A 14,565-nucleotide genomic window follows, 5' to 3' on the forward strand; every position below is an offset into this window, starting at 1 on the left:
CCATCTTGTTTTATTTTATTTGTCGATCTGCAATGCTCTTTATTATAAACACTCAGGCTAAAACTACTTACGGTTCCACAGAGCGAAAATCATTAAAACATGCAGCAAAAGATGCCCTTGTTTTTTATGTATTCTCCGTAGCATTTTTCTAATGTAGAATTTCTTCTTGAGATCATTCTCCTTAACTTTGCAAAGCCATCATATTTCAACGTGAACAAGATAACAACTTTTAAAAAACTTTATCCGTTCTCATTGCAGGCAGTTTTTGACTTGCATGCTTTCATAAAAAGTTAAACTAGTTGATGCTCTTTAATTCTCATGTATATCTTCCTTGTCCTGTATACTCAAGTTAAGTATATTTATTGACCATGATACAACATCAATTGTCTCATTCCATTTTCTTTAACATCTTGTACAGTATTGAGATCATGTTTTTTTCTGCATTTGGCATAGCTATAACTGCATACATGATAATTATAGATAATATGCAAACTAGGTGTTCATTTTATAATGGGTTGCTAATAACAGCTTGTTACTTTCATGATTATAGTAAATCATGATATTGTAATTGCAACTTTCTGCGGATTTACATTAAGCCAATACGATCAAAATTTATCAATGATGGTCAATAAACATAATTGTTTACGTTGTGTCTTTAAAACTGTCCATGAATTTATATAATATACTAGCGTGTTGTTTCACCGTAGAGGAAACATGTATGGCCTTTATTTCGAGAATATTTTGACCGATATTTCAGAATAGAATTGAAAGTCTTTTCAGGTTGGGTTTGTCTTGCCAACTTCAAAAGTTTAACTAAGGCGTAGTGTTTCCGGCGTTGGCTGTAAAAACAATTGTTTCAGTTTGTGTAACGGATACTTTGGGCGAGTCATATTTTATCTGCACATCATTTTAGTGCACTATTAAATGATGACACATATTTGGAAATTCATGAGGACTTGTAGATTTTTAAAAAGAAAATCAACTTAAATATACCCGATATACATTCAACATGTCAAAATGTTTCCCTGTAAAATACCATTCAGTTCACTGGCAATATCAAACATTGTTATAAATAATATCTATGTCAATTTTTGTATGAATTTTGACAAGATAACGATAAAAGACTGAGATGAATTGAATAACAATACCCTCTGTAAATAAATAAAAAAAAATAATGCATATTCAATAGGACAATCACTTAATTACGACAAAATAATACCATATACAAATACATCTTGAAGACAAAAACTATTCATACAAACGATTCTTTCGAAAATGGTACGGACGCCATCAGGAGTAGGCTGGCCGTTATGGAATATCTGTTTTACATATGACGACGGATATATTCAAATGACCAAACTTCCTTCCTCTTTCCTCGAATGTGACCTCCGAAATAGGCTTATCAACGGGTTTGTACTTTCATGAGCTACACGAAAGGTACGGTAACCACTAATGAAGAAGTATCTGCTTACCTTGTCGTAGCACCTTAGATCCTCTTTAGATTTTGGAAGACTCGTGTTTCTATTCTTTAGTTTTCTATGTTGCGTTTTCCGCACTGTCTTTCAACGTGTTTTTGTTTTTTTTTTTTTTGCAATGGTATTGTAGGTTTCTTGTCGACTTATGAGTTTGTTTATATATTTAGCCTTTCTGCTAAGGCGTTCCTATCTCGAGAATGGAATACCTTAGCTGTATTTGGCAAACCTTTGAGGAATATTTGTTCCTCAATGCTCTTCAAATCCGTACTCTATTTAGCCATCGTTTTGTTTATTCGAGCGTCACTGATGAGTCTTTTGTAGACAAAACGCGCGTCTTGCGTAAATACAAAATTTCAATCCTGGTATCTATGATGAGTTTATTTTTCTACGGACAAAGCAAGACAAACGTGCATACAATACGACAAGTTGTAAAGGAGAGACGAAAGGTACCAAAAGGACATTCAAACTTATAAGTTTAAAAGAAACTGACAACGTCATGGTTAGAAAAGAAAATGGTCAATAGACAAACAATAGAGCACAAAACGCAATATAGAAGAAGGAGGACTGAACATCACGAACCCCACCAAACACTTAGGGACAATAGTGAACAAAAGGGTAAAACATGCTACAGAGAAGAATAAGTGATCAGTATGCTGGAGTGTCTCATCGACAACATATTTGTTGAATTTGGAGGTAGACCTTTTCAACAAATTGTCGGCATTCCTATGGCAACGAAGTGTGCGCCTCTCCGTTCTATTATAAATTCAAAAATACTTTGAACGACAAACGACAAACTTATTTTACTCGCGTAGTGGTATTAACTTACCCATATGTGGATTCTCAAAAATTCCAACGAACTTCTGGACAATTTTAAATCTAGGTCTATTTCTGAAATTAATTCTAACATTTTTATTTTTTTTCCCTGTATACTAGCATTCCCCATGTGAAATTATAAAATTGTTTTGAATAAACATTGAACGACCAAATTTATTCCTATATGACGTTTACATTTTCTGACACGTTTCAGACACGCGAAGCAATGAATGTGTTTTTTTTTAATTTGATAGATGCTTTTGTGTTTTTTTGTAAATGAGTTTTTGTTTTGAGATTGTAACACAGTGTTGACTGTTGTACCCATATTTTGACTATTTTATTTATTATGTCTGTTTTGTTCACGCATCGTTGTAAATATAACGAAATTTGAAGAATAAGCCATACAAGTGAAAGGTTTAGTGCAACAAAACCATGTTCAACCCACCATTTTTTACATTTGAAAATGCCTGTACCAAGTCGGGAATATGACAGTTGTTGTCCATTCGTTTGATGTGTTTTGTCATTTGATTTTGTCATGTGATTAGGGACTTTCCGATTGAATTTGTATCGGAGTTCAGTATTTTTGTGATTTTACGTTTTTCCCAGGTGCTTTAGAATGGTAAGCAGATCCTGGTCCACATGTGGCACCCGATGTAAACTATCTGTAGTCTACAAAAGTGCACGATTTATTTTTCATGACACACTTTAATTTGTTTCTATGGACATTAAATATGCTTGTATGTAGCGACGCAGTATGGTTTTGTTCAAGGTCACATCGTAAAAATGAATTATCCTCAAGGAAACTGTTCCTGCCTGCACCTAAACTGACAGGATGTTTGACTTTCAATTCAAAAATGTATTATATGACAACGGATATTTAAAAGTATCAATTGATGTCTATAATTAGTTCCCTGTTATGATTTTTGAAATATGGTGTAAAGCAATCGTAAAGGATGCGAGATAAATGTCAATCAGACTACAAACAAACAACATAGAAAAAACACGGAAACTAAGTTTTGTTGTGAACAAGAACCGCATTTCATTTATTTAGACCTTCCATCATTGTTTAGACGACCAAAAAGCGACAAATCACATTGTTCTTTTCGAATCTTATTAATTATATATATTCTTGCTGATATTGTTCCATATATTATTCTAAAGGGATTTTCAAACTGGCTTGTTTGTTTTTTTTAATTTTACGATTTTTTCCCCCATTATTCTTAAAGTTTAGGTCGGGTGGAAATACACACCTATGGTGATTTTAAAAGGACAGAAAGAGGAACACTTATTAACAATTTATATGTATTACAATTTCCAAAAAAAAATCCTAGCTTTTTTAACTTGATATTGTATCATTTCGTACGGAAATGTTATGGCCAAAATTCAGGATAAACTTGATTAGTTTTCCTTACCTTGATCGATACACTTCCTTATTTCCAGTCCAGTTCTTTTCTAATATGAACGTGTTTTCTGTGACATCTTAGGTTTCAATGAAGATTATTTATTCTTACTTAGAATTTATACACCTGATATTTCTTGTTGTTTTTTTGGGGGGAGGGGGTGCAGGGGTTGTTAATAAATTGTTTCTGGTTGGGAACAAAATCAGATTAATTCTTTATGTCCCTGCATTCAAATTTTGACCATTAATATTGGGAATGTTACGTGATAGTGTTTTAATAAACTGTTCATGTTTTTGATTTTTATCAATGTCCTCTGTTTCACAACTTCTAAATTAACATATATGTAAGAGTTACAGTTTGCTTTCAGAAACTACACGCAATGTTTTATAACGGTAATGAGCAGTAATGATTTACTTATATAGGAAATATTTCCATGTCTATGTAATAGTATAAAGCTTTTTTTGAACTGTTTTTATAATTGTACATTCTTGTCTTCACTATTTGCAATGCATCTTCAAGAAAGTAAACGGAAGGAGTGTTATACAAGACAGATGTTCGTGTGTTTTTCTCAAAACAGCAAAATTGGCAGTGGTTTTCCTTAATCGAATTTTATAGTTTTTATTTTTTATAAGATTTGGTGTACATGTTGATCGGAGAATTTTGGAAAGTCTCTGTAAAGTTCCTCCATATCTTGTAAAAAGAATGAATGTCACAGTCACACGATTATAACAATAAGGATTTTTAATTGGAACATTAAAACGGAAATTGTACAATATTTTTCGTTAAAAGTATTATAATTATAGTACTTCAAATAAAAACTTCCCGTTTCGAATAGGAAACATGCAATATTTGTAATTGTTGGTGATCTGGTTTGATGCATTTGATATGATATATAGTTTTTGTGTGATCAAATATATTTACTAGAATATTCATATAGGATTATAGGTCTAAACATGATAATAGTATGGATTCAACTTGTTTCTTTTTTCCAAGGTTGGTTTTTATAGATTCGTGTATATTTAATAGACGAACACTTTAATAAAAGATTTAGTTTCTTAAATCGAAACATGTTTCTTCATCTTTTTTTTTTTTAAATTTTAAGCAATTATTGTAGAAAAAGTGAAATGAACTGTTTTATTTAGGAACATGTGTATTGTTTGTTAAGCATTTTCAGCATTTATATGGTAATTAATCATTCATATAAAGCATGCATTTTTTTAACAAGCAGTTGAAACTAAAATTGAAAACTAAAATGTATTGAATTTTACACTAAATACATGAACCGAATACTATGCTTTATTTCGGAATGACTTTTTAGAAAATAGTTATCAAATAATCAAAAACATTTTTATCCTCTATCAATGGAGAAAAAGAGAAAATAGAGCATTTATAGTTTAGTAAATAATTGAAGAAACACGAGCAAAGAAATGTATTGATCATTAATGTCAGATTTCTGAAAATAAGCAGTCAGCTCGTGACACATTTTTTTGGTGAAGAATGGAAACCATGTTTATGTTTATCACAGGTATAAAGAAAACATACAAAATTAAGTTTTAAAAAGTCTTACATCAATTCATTTGACAAAGACGAATAAACAACTTGTACGACGTTTTTGACATTCGCATTTTAGCAAAGTTTCATCATTGTAATGTCAGATAGCGTAAGCATTTTATTTCATATTTTCCTCTTTCATTTTTTGTTTCATCCCATAATCTCGTTTTATCTATTGACACGTATCTTATTATGATATCTCATTTTATATACGTATTTAAGAAGGAAATTAAAGTTACTGCAGAAAATTTTAATTTGAGGAGATATTAGATATGGAAAAAAAATCGTTGTACGAGTTTTATGAGAAATAAGCAAATAATTTGTGTAATGAGGTAAGTTGATAAATTTTACTGTAATATAAATGTCTGACTACCATTTGTCAAAACCAGCTTAAAACTTAGGAATGATTCCATAACATGTAATTAAAATAATTTTAAAGTGCAAGCCAGCTGAACATTTCATTTTTGATATTCTCTCTTTTTTAATCTGATTAAACTACCTACAAATGTATAACATCACTAGAAAAGAAGGAGAACAGAGTAATCGAAGCAAAAAGAACATCTTATATAAACTAGATTGCTTACTCACACCACTCCTACAATTTCAGCATCAAAGTCATACCATTGGGTTTTTTTCTCCAGCTGCCATTCCAGTATTATAAGTCATTACATCTGTTTTGAACAACGTGAGGTTTTCCATCTAAGCATTCATCTAGTGACAAAATCTTCTTAAATAGATTATTTCTACAAGTAAAACTTTATTATTGAAAGATGTTTGGTTTACATTGGAATGCATATATATATATATATATATATATATATATATATATATATATATATAAGTCTGAAAATTACTCCAAACAGTGTTAGAGTTAGATTTTCTACTGACAATTTTTTGTTCGTCCCTGAGCGGGATTCGAACTCACATCTTTGATACACTACATCACCAATCGTTTAGCCTCATGTCCAGTGCTCTAGACCACTCGACCACATCCGCTATATGTCACTTGTTTAGACTTGTTTGTATATATATATATATATATATAGATACGATTTGTTTAGTAAAAAAATACATCATATATTGTAGGTATTTCATGCCTTTTATTCCTTCCTAACCAAACATTTGACTACCTTGACGCGGTAAAATACTGCGCTTCCAAAAACAACAGTGTTTTGTCAAATTTATCAGATGCAAAAAAAGCAAGAAACCAATGCGTGCTAACTAATTGTGATGTATGGTATAAGAGAAGGCAGGCAGATCCAGATTTAGGTTCGGAAAGTAAGTATTAAAACAAAGACAATTGATAATTTCTTAATATCATTTTACGACTATCAATGAGAAAATGATTAAAAGTAGCAACTGATATATGCTTTGACTTTTGTTCAATTTAGTCCGAGGGTAAAATTAAAAATAGTATCCATTTCTAAGGAAATTTTAGATTTTTCTATTTGTATTTGTTCCTCGTAGAATTATAAAAAGGTAAATGAAAAGTTTAAATGGAAACGGATTTAAAAATAAGATAAAGGTCCGTGTAATGCTGACATGAAGCATTTATCAACAACAATTTATTTACATTTACTTGAGCGTGGCACTGCTCTCTTTTTATAGAGCCTGATGGAATGTGTTATGTGTACGGTAGCTACTGGAAGCCATGTAGGGAAAAGTTGTGGTTCTTTTGTAATGGTGAGAATTTTTAATTTAAAGATAGGTTAAAGCAATATAATCATTACACTGTACTGTTTAATAATACCTAACAAATGTTGGTATTCAATCTGTCCTATGGAAAACAGGCAATCATGAATAAATACTGATTTTGTGACATGGATGCAAGGGACAATAGATACCCATATCCATTGTTTTTCCATTAAGTAATATTTATGTAATAAATCACAAATAATAAAAACAATATTCGTCCGCTGATTACCCCTATAATAATCATTCACCTGCTGTGAATAAAAGGACGGTACAGTTTTGTGAAGGTGATTTTTACCGATCCTGCAGACTTGGACGAAAATATCTGGATTTATTCACACCATGACTGTGATTTTTCACTAGCCAAAAACGTTATTCAAATATAGAGTGAGGTTTAATAAAGAATACTAATTCCAGCGGTATCCTTGCTATCTTCCTATCGAAATATCAGAATTCAACGGTAATTGACCTTCTAGTTATCAATAATCAGCAAATTGGCTAAACGTATGCAAACACTTTAAAATATACTAGTTTTATAGTATACAAAAGCGACTACTTTTAAAGCAAAATATGCAGTTTGATTTTATACGAAAATTGTTCAATTCACAGGTGGTGAGTGTTTTTAAACATTGGCTTACATTAGTCTTCAGTTATTGAGATGTGTATCCTCTAATTATTAATATACAGATTCCTATTCAAAATTGAAGTAACGTTTTAGTATTCCTTTCATGATTAATTCCAGATCTTGTTTTTCTATCACAGAGAAGTAACAGCTAATACAGACACTTGAAATAGAAAAAAACCCTTAGTTAATCCTAGTGATAGATATGAATAGTGCCACATTTATTTTTATATATGAGATTGGCGTAATCATTTGTTTAAATACACAAAATTAAACTTGATTCCATCAACAGTATTTTTAGTTCATCTAGAACCAAACGAAATTTTAATTGGAGAATGAATTAATTGCACGTACTATTCCTGTCGAATGTTCTCACATTTAAACGAGAGTTTTAAAGGAGAAAACAAAACTTTTCCCAAAGGGCTGATTGATCATAAAATGAAAAAATTATATACAAATTAATTTGTACACTATTTTAATGAAAAGTCATTAGAAATAATCACATTTCATCCGTCTAAGAGTAAAAATTCAATAACGTATACACACACTGCTAGATATTATGCATTAACGTACGTTTCTATTAATGTAAACACAGTAACGTGTTTTTTTTAATTTCATTTCCACTTTAGATGGAGAGAATCCGGGATCAGTTCAATGTTCAAGACCGAAAGGGATCCTTGCATGTTCACCACCGGCAGGCCAAATCATTGACAATAGGATGCCTTTCTCATTAATGGACTATTCTGATGACCACTCACGTAAAAACACAAACGGAAAGTCAACAAAGAAGGATATTGGTCAAAACAACTTGATTGGTATGGCTAAACAAGTATTAGCTTGCTTTTCGAAAAAGCTATCTGTCTCTTTGCATTATTATATTATAAGTGTATGTCAAATGAATATATATATACATTCCTTGATTATTGAACATTTACACACAAGTTGAGTGATTTTTTAGGAGTGAAAGTCTTTTTGCTATTAATTTGAATTTATTAGAAATGAGATATAGATAGACTTAGGTACAAATGTAGTATTGTGTAATATGTAAGTTATCTAATTAAAAAACATCGCTGATGTATTATTGACTAACAAGACAATAATTCACCTCATCTGAATCTGTAATTATGTTACTTTCAATTTCAACCCTTAGTTATGTTTGCGTTAGGTGTGTTCAACTAATGAATGAGAGGTTTTCAAGATTGAAGGTGGAACAGGGATAAACAACTTTGCTGACTGTTTCGATTCCCAACAAATCATTATTAAACAAGTAAAAAAATATGATTAATATATCTCTAAACTTAAAATATGAAATCAAAAAGACCTATACTTATATGCATATGCACATGTATGTCAATATTGGGTCATATCAAATGTCAATTGTCAATTAGATGGCGTCTACATAAAATACACATGAAATATTGATGCATATTATCGAGTCAATGTTTTGTTTAATTGTTTATTTTAGACAGTTTGTAACTTGCATAAACGTTTAAGTATGATATGAATTGAATATAAGAATTTTAGTCAAATCAATGAACTTGAATTTGACGGTTAATGACCCCTTTACTATATGGGTAAATCTTCTGAAAGGAAATTGAATTGTCACTTTTCACTTGTCGTGTCTATTGTCTTGACCTTTCACTTTGACCCTATTAACTTCTTGTAGCGTTTTATGTACCACTGATTAACACATTCCGTGGTTGAGTGGTAGTCCAACATAGTTTAAACTGGAGACAAGTTTTGACACAATTCATATCAACATATTGCATCTCATTTCATATCAGCAGGTTACTTTCATATTAATTATCTTATCGACAAGAGGTACTTGCATAATGTATATATTTTTGTTTGTTTGTTACAAAATCTGCGTTTGATTGTATGCTTTTTTGTAGTTTTTTTATTATTCATTTGTATAACTTTTAGATTTGAACTTCTACGAATGGATGATTTTAGCAGGCGCTGTTGTTCTAGCTATCTTTGGAACTTTGGTCGTTGTTGGTGCCATTTTGAAATGCCGCAAACCAAATCAACTTGCAAAAGACAAGTTGCTAACCACCAAAGAAGACACTGGTAAATTGTGATTAAGAATAAATAGGACAAACGTATCACAATACCTATTTTCTGATATTGAAAAAAAAGTAAAGAAAGGAGTATATATTAAGTATTTTCCAGTGTACTGCAAAAACGAAAATATATTACTTTACGATATGTAACAATAGCTAGCTATAAGTATTAGGTATACAGGAAGAAAGTCACCACATTGTACAGCACGTTTACGTGTATAGCTTGATTCCAAAATTTGGAATGGCTTGAATTTTAGTTTCTGAATAAATTTGTATAGGATGGACAGACTGACTAATACACAGAAAGACGGACAGACTTACCAGTAACACCAATTATTTAGATCAGTTCAATACGATGTATTTGTATTATTCTGCTGCATTTTAAAGGGAAGGGAACAGAATATCATTACGTTACATTAAAAATACAAGCAACAACAAACACATTACAAGATTTTGATCAAGTTTAATATCTGAAAACACTATCAATGATTTCAATTAGTGGCCGATTAGTTTTAAAATTTTAACGTTATACTCTCACTGTGCGTGTACATTATTTAGCTGATTCAAAAGTACAATGTACTACACAAAGGATACATGTAACCTATTACTGAGTCTTTCATTTTGAAACAGAACAATCAATAAGCTATTTGATGATAAATGCATCATGCCATAAGATATTACTCACGCCACTGGCAGTTGTCACTAGCGGAGAAGGAAAGGCTCACATACCTGGAGCAACTACATTTACGCCAGGAGTTTATGGGTTTCATGCTGTTCAATTTTAAGTTTAATGTCAAGTGAATGTGGACTGTTATTTGTCTATTCATCATTTGTCCTTTGGGTGTGGTTCTTGCTAACTTTCCTCGTGTTTTTATCGTCTATGATGTTTTACGGAATTCATGTTTGCAGCAATATAAACTCAGCACCTGTATATTGATTATATACGTCACAGTTGATACGATATTCTAGCTATTTCGTTTCATATCATGATTTCTTAATGAAGCTATTGAACAAAGGGTTTCAAACGCTTCGAAAGTTTAACGGATGCCAATACGATTTGGTTGACCGTTAATAAATATGTTTCTCACATATGACCACTGATTGGTTTCTCTATCCCGTCGTGCTTTCATCGATTGTGACCTCACCGAACATGACTTATCACAGAATATGCCTTATTACATAATATTTTCTTTCATTGAGCGACACAAAGAGTGCCACTTACGAAGTTCGGTCTCATTACCACAACACACGACGTCATCATTGGTTTTTGGTTGAGCTTGTAAATCTATATTTGTGTGTAGATTGTTTTCGACTTTTCGTATTCTTGTACTTTGAGGATGAGTATTGCAATTCTTTTTTCGACTTACTATGTTTGCCAACCACTTTATATCTGTTGTCTCTGTTTTGTAGATCTAGGAAAATACATCACTGACAGCAAATGGTGAGTTCTCTTTTAACGTTACAATAACTGAAGGCTTTGCTGGTAAATGAATTATAATTAAACAAGTTCTTTTTATATTTTATATATAAATAAGAAGATGTGGTATGATTGCCAATGAGACAACTGTCCACAAGAAACCAAAATGACACAGACATTAACAACTATAGGTCACCGTACGGCCTTCAACAATGAGCAAAGCCCATACCGCATGGTCAGCTATAAAAGGCAATGTAAAACAATTCAAACGAGAAAACTAACGGCCTTATTTATATAAAAAGAAAATGAACGAAAAACAAATATGCAACTCATAAACAAACGACAACCACTGAATTACAGGCTCCTAATATGGGACAGACACATACCTAAATAATGTGGCGGGGTTAAACATGTTAGCGGGATCCCAACCCTCCCCCTAATTGTGTAAAAATATTTTGATATATGTATGGTCTTTGCATTTGGTAATATTATCATTGACTATCGGAGATATGTTATAAACACAAAAATCTTTTAGAAAAACCATTGTTTATATATAACAAACGACAATTACTGATGACGTAAAAATGAAAAAAAATATGTTTATACACCTAATATTGATAGAAAAGAACAATAGTTTATTTACTTCTTCTTTATTTTAGGTACGAAGGCACTCATAGATTTATAAATGAGCCACCTCATATTTACGACAAATCCATCAATGCACCACCTGACATTTACGACAAATCTATCAATGAACCACCGCACATCTACGACAAAGCTGAAATTACAGTCTATGATTATGCAATTTAAACTCAACTGTCCGAGTGTTCTTACAACGATATGACAATAACTGTTCATAAGGAACATTTTGACGTTATGCTTCAACTAGAACGTAGTAAGAATGAGTAGAAAAAGATATTTCTTTAAAATGTCTTCTCAAGTAGCATTAAAATTCAATGTAATAAAATAATTTAATAAATCAAAAAATAAGAACATAAAAAACTAATTGTTTGACCAAAAAGAGTAATAATGAACACACGCTACGCTCGTCCATTAGGAAAGGTGTTGGTAGGTTTGTGTTTATAGTTGAATTCATGAATTTATATTAACATAAGCAACAATAGCTGTAAATCTATAAATTCTTAAAATTGTAAAATTGTAGGTAGTTAAGTTCAAAGATTTTGTACAGTAGTAATTTTAATTTTCATTTTAACTTTTTTGTTCATATTTATAACAATTATATTTTACAAATTATATTCCTGTCTTTTACTTCGAGACTACTAAGTATATTCTTTCTTCTAATTAAGAACTCGTGACAATAGAAGATACTTAGCATTGCATTAGCAAATCATAATTTGTACTTTCTAACCTCGTTAAAAATACGACCGTCGTCGCAAATTCGATTGTGAAATCAATCCCTTGTTCCCAATGATTATTTGGAAAAATAAAATGGATTTGTTTATCAAGTTTAAGAGGCAATACAGAGGAGAACAGGAAGAATATTTTGCAGAAACATTTACACTGTTTAAAAAATAAAAGGAAGTTGGAGATGTATCTTTTTATCCAAAAGTGTTATAAATCCTAGAGCTGAATATCAGTTCGTTCTTTATCTGAGATTTAGTATCCCAAAAACATTAACGTAATGTATTAAGCTATTTAAGCTTCAATTTGCAGTAAAATGTGAATGTAAGTAAAGCCATAGCTTCATATATTTATATATATATATATAAAGTTAATTTTTAGATTTCTTGAAATATTTTTTGTTATGCAGTGATATTTTTTTGTCGAAGTAATATATAAAATATGATAACAAGAAATATTGCATATCAGATATATTTTCAATTGGTTTCCATATATCATGATAAAAATACTATTGCACATGGCTTAAGGTGTCTATCCCTGATGTCCTGACATGGCATATAAAACATTTTACATACACACATCTTATATAGTTTTACCGTTTTGAAAGAAATCTGTATTGAGATATATTTCGATTATCATTTTAACAATTCAAGATTGCGTAAACTCTAAATAAGTACATAGGAGCGTGATGTTTTTCGGTCTGTGCGTCTGTTCGTTCGTCTGTCCTGCTTCAGGTTAAAATGAAACTCCATACACAAGTTCCCTATGATATGATCTTTCTAATTTTAATGCTAAATTACAGTTTTGTCCACTGAATGTCCCGGTCCACTGAAAAAAATAAGGAGAGTGAGGCATCCGTGTACTATGGACACGTTATTTTCCCTTTAGTATGAAATTCAAAACAGTGTAGCTGTGGCCATTGATTGACCCATCAAAATCATCCATTGACTGGGACAATTTACGTGAACGTTTATCTGTAACAACCACTGTTCATGACGTACCTACGATAGACATTTAAACTGTGGGGTCAACAAAGGTTTCTTAACGCCTTTAATTATAAAATAATTCGAAAAATTAATCAGGAATAACCTTTGTGTTTTGATTTATATAATTGATATAAATCAAAATATCGTGTTATTTCTGATTAATTTTTCGAATTACTTTATTTAGGTGTTGAGAACCTTTGGTGACCCCATAGTTTAAGTGTCTTTAAAAAGTACATAGTGAGCATTGGTCGAAACATACAAACGTTCACCTAAATTGTCCCAGTCAATGAATGATTTTAATGTGTCAATCAATGGCCACAGCTACACTGTTTTGAATTTCATACTAATTTAATTTCTTCTTGTTTCAATTGAATAAAGAAGGAGTTAAAAAGAACGTCATTGTGGTTTTCTTTTAGTATTGAATAACGCTTTGACATTCCATACATGGGGAACTGCTATTTTGCATGTTGCGTGTTGAGTGTTGCGTGTTGCGTGTTGCGTGTTGTATAAAGAATAAAGTTAAATGACATGTTTTGTACACTAAGGAAGTCTTTTCTTTCTTTTTAGTTTGTTGTTGTGCGATTGCTGCTTCAATGAGGTCATTCAAAATTATACTACAATACCTTCGATAGATGAATATAAACTAAAGTTTTACAATACCTTCGATAGATGATAGATTTATGTCATAACTGAATGAATGAGTCAAATTTTTTCTGCAGTATATTATGCTTGTAGATATCCTTCAATTCATTTGAAATTTATAATTAACAACAAAAGTCATTTCAACTTGGATTCTGGAGACTGATAGTATTAATTAGATGATATGGGTACTTTGATAGAATTATATGACCTGTTAATTATTTTCAATGACTGATTTCCTCTCAACATAGAGATTTTTATATTCGGCTAAAATAAATAAACAATTTATCAAGCTAAAGGTGAAATTATCTCTAATAGTGACCCCATACAACAATTTATGAATTAAAAACCATTAAAATTAAGGAACGCGCATGTGAAACGGTTTATTTGTCCCACCCCACCCCCTTTTCGGAAAGTCTTCACTAAACATACTCAACTTTTTTCAGATTTTAACATTTATTACTTTTTATTAATTTTATGTAAACGGACAGAAAGTCACATGACAAAAAAATCTCAAATAATTTGTTGTCAATTGTTTGAATATA

General features: G+C 31.1%; 1 long non-coding RNA gene across 1 annotated transcript; it reads left to right on the plus strand.

Moving 5' to 3' along the window:
* Positions 1–4,528: 4,528 nt before the first annotated feature.
* LOC143064249 (uncharacterized) lies at positions 4,529–12,289 on the plus strand. Its single transcript, XR_012975208.1, has 7 exons — positions 4,529–4,681; positions 6,326–6,517; positions 6,848–6,922; positions 8,183–8,368; positions 9,477–9,623; positions 11,027–11,057; positions 11,693–12,289. It is a non-coding gene; the product is annotated as an uncharacterized LOC143064249 (long non-coding RNA).
* The last annotated feature ends 2,276 nt before the right edge of the window (positions 12,290–14,565 follow it).

Source organism: Mytilus galloprovincialis, chromosome 2 (genome assembly GCF_965363235.1).
Source record: "Mytilus galloprovincialis chromosome 2, xbMytGall1.hap1.1, whole genome shotgun sequence".
Classification (NCBI taxonomy): Eukaryota; Metazoa; Mollusca; class Bivalvia; order Mytilida; family Mytilidae; genus Mytilus; species Mytilus galloprovincialis.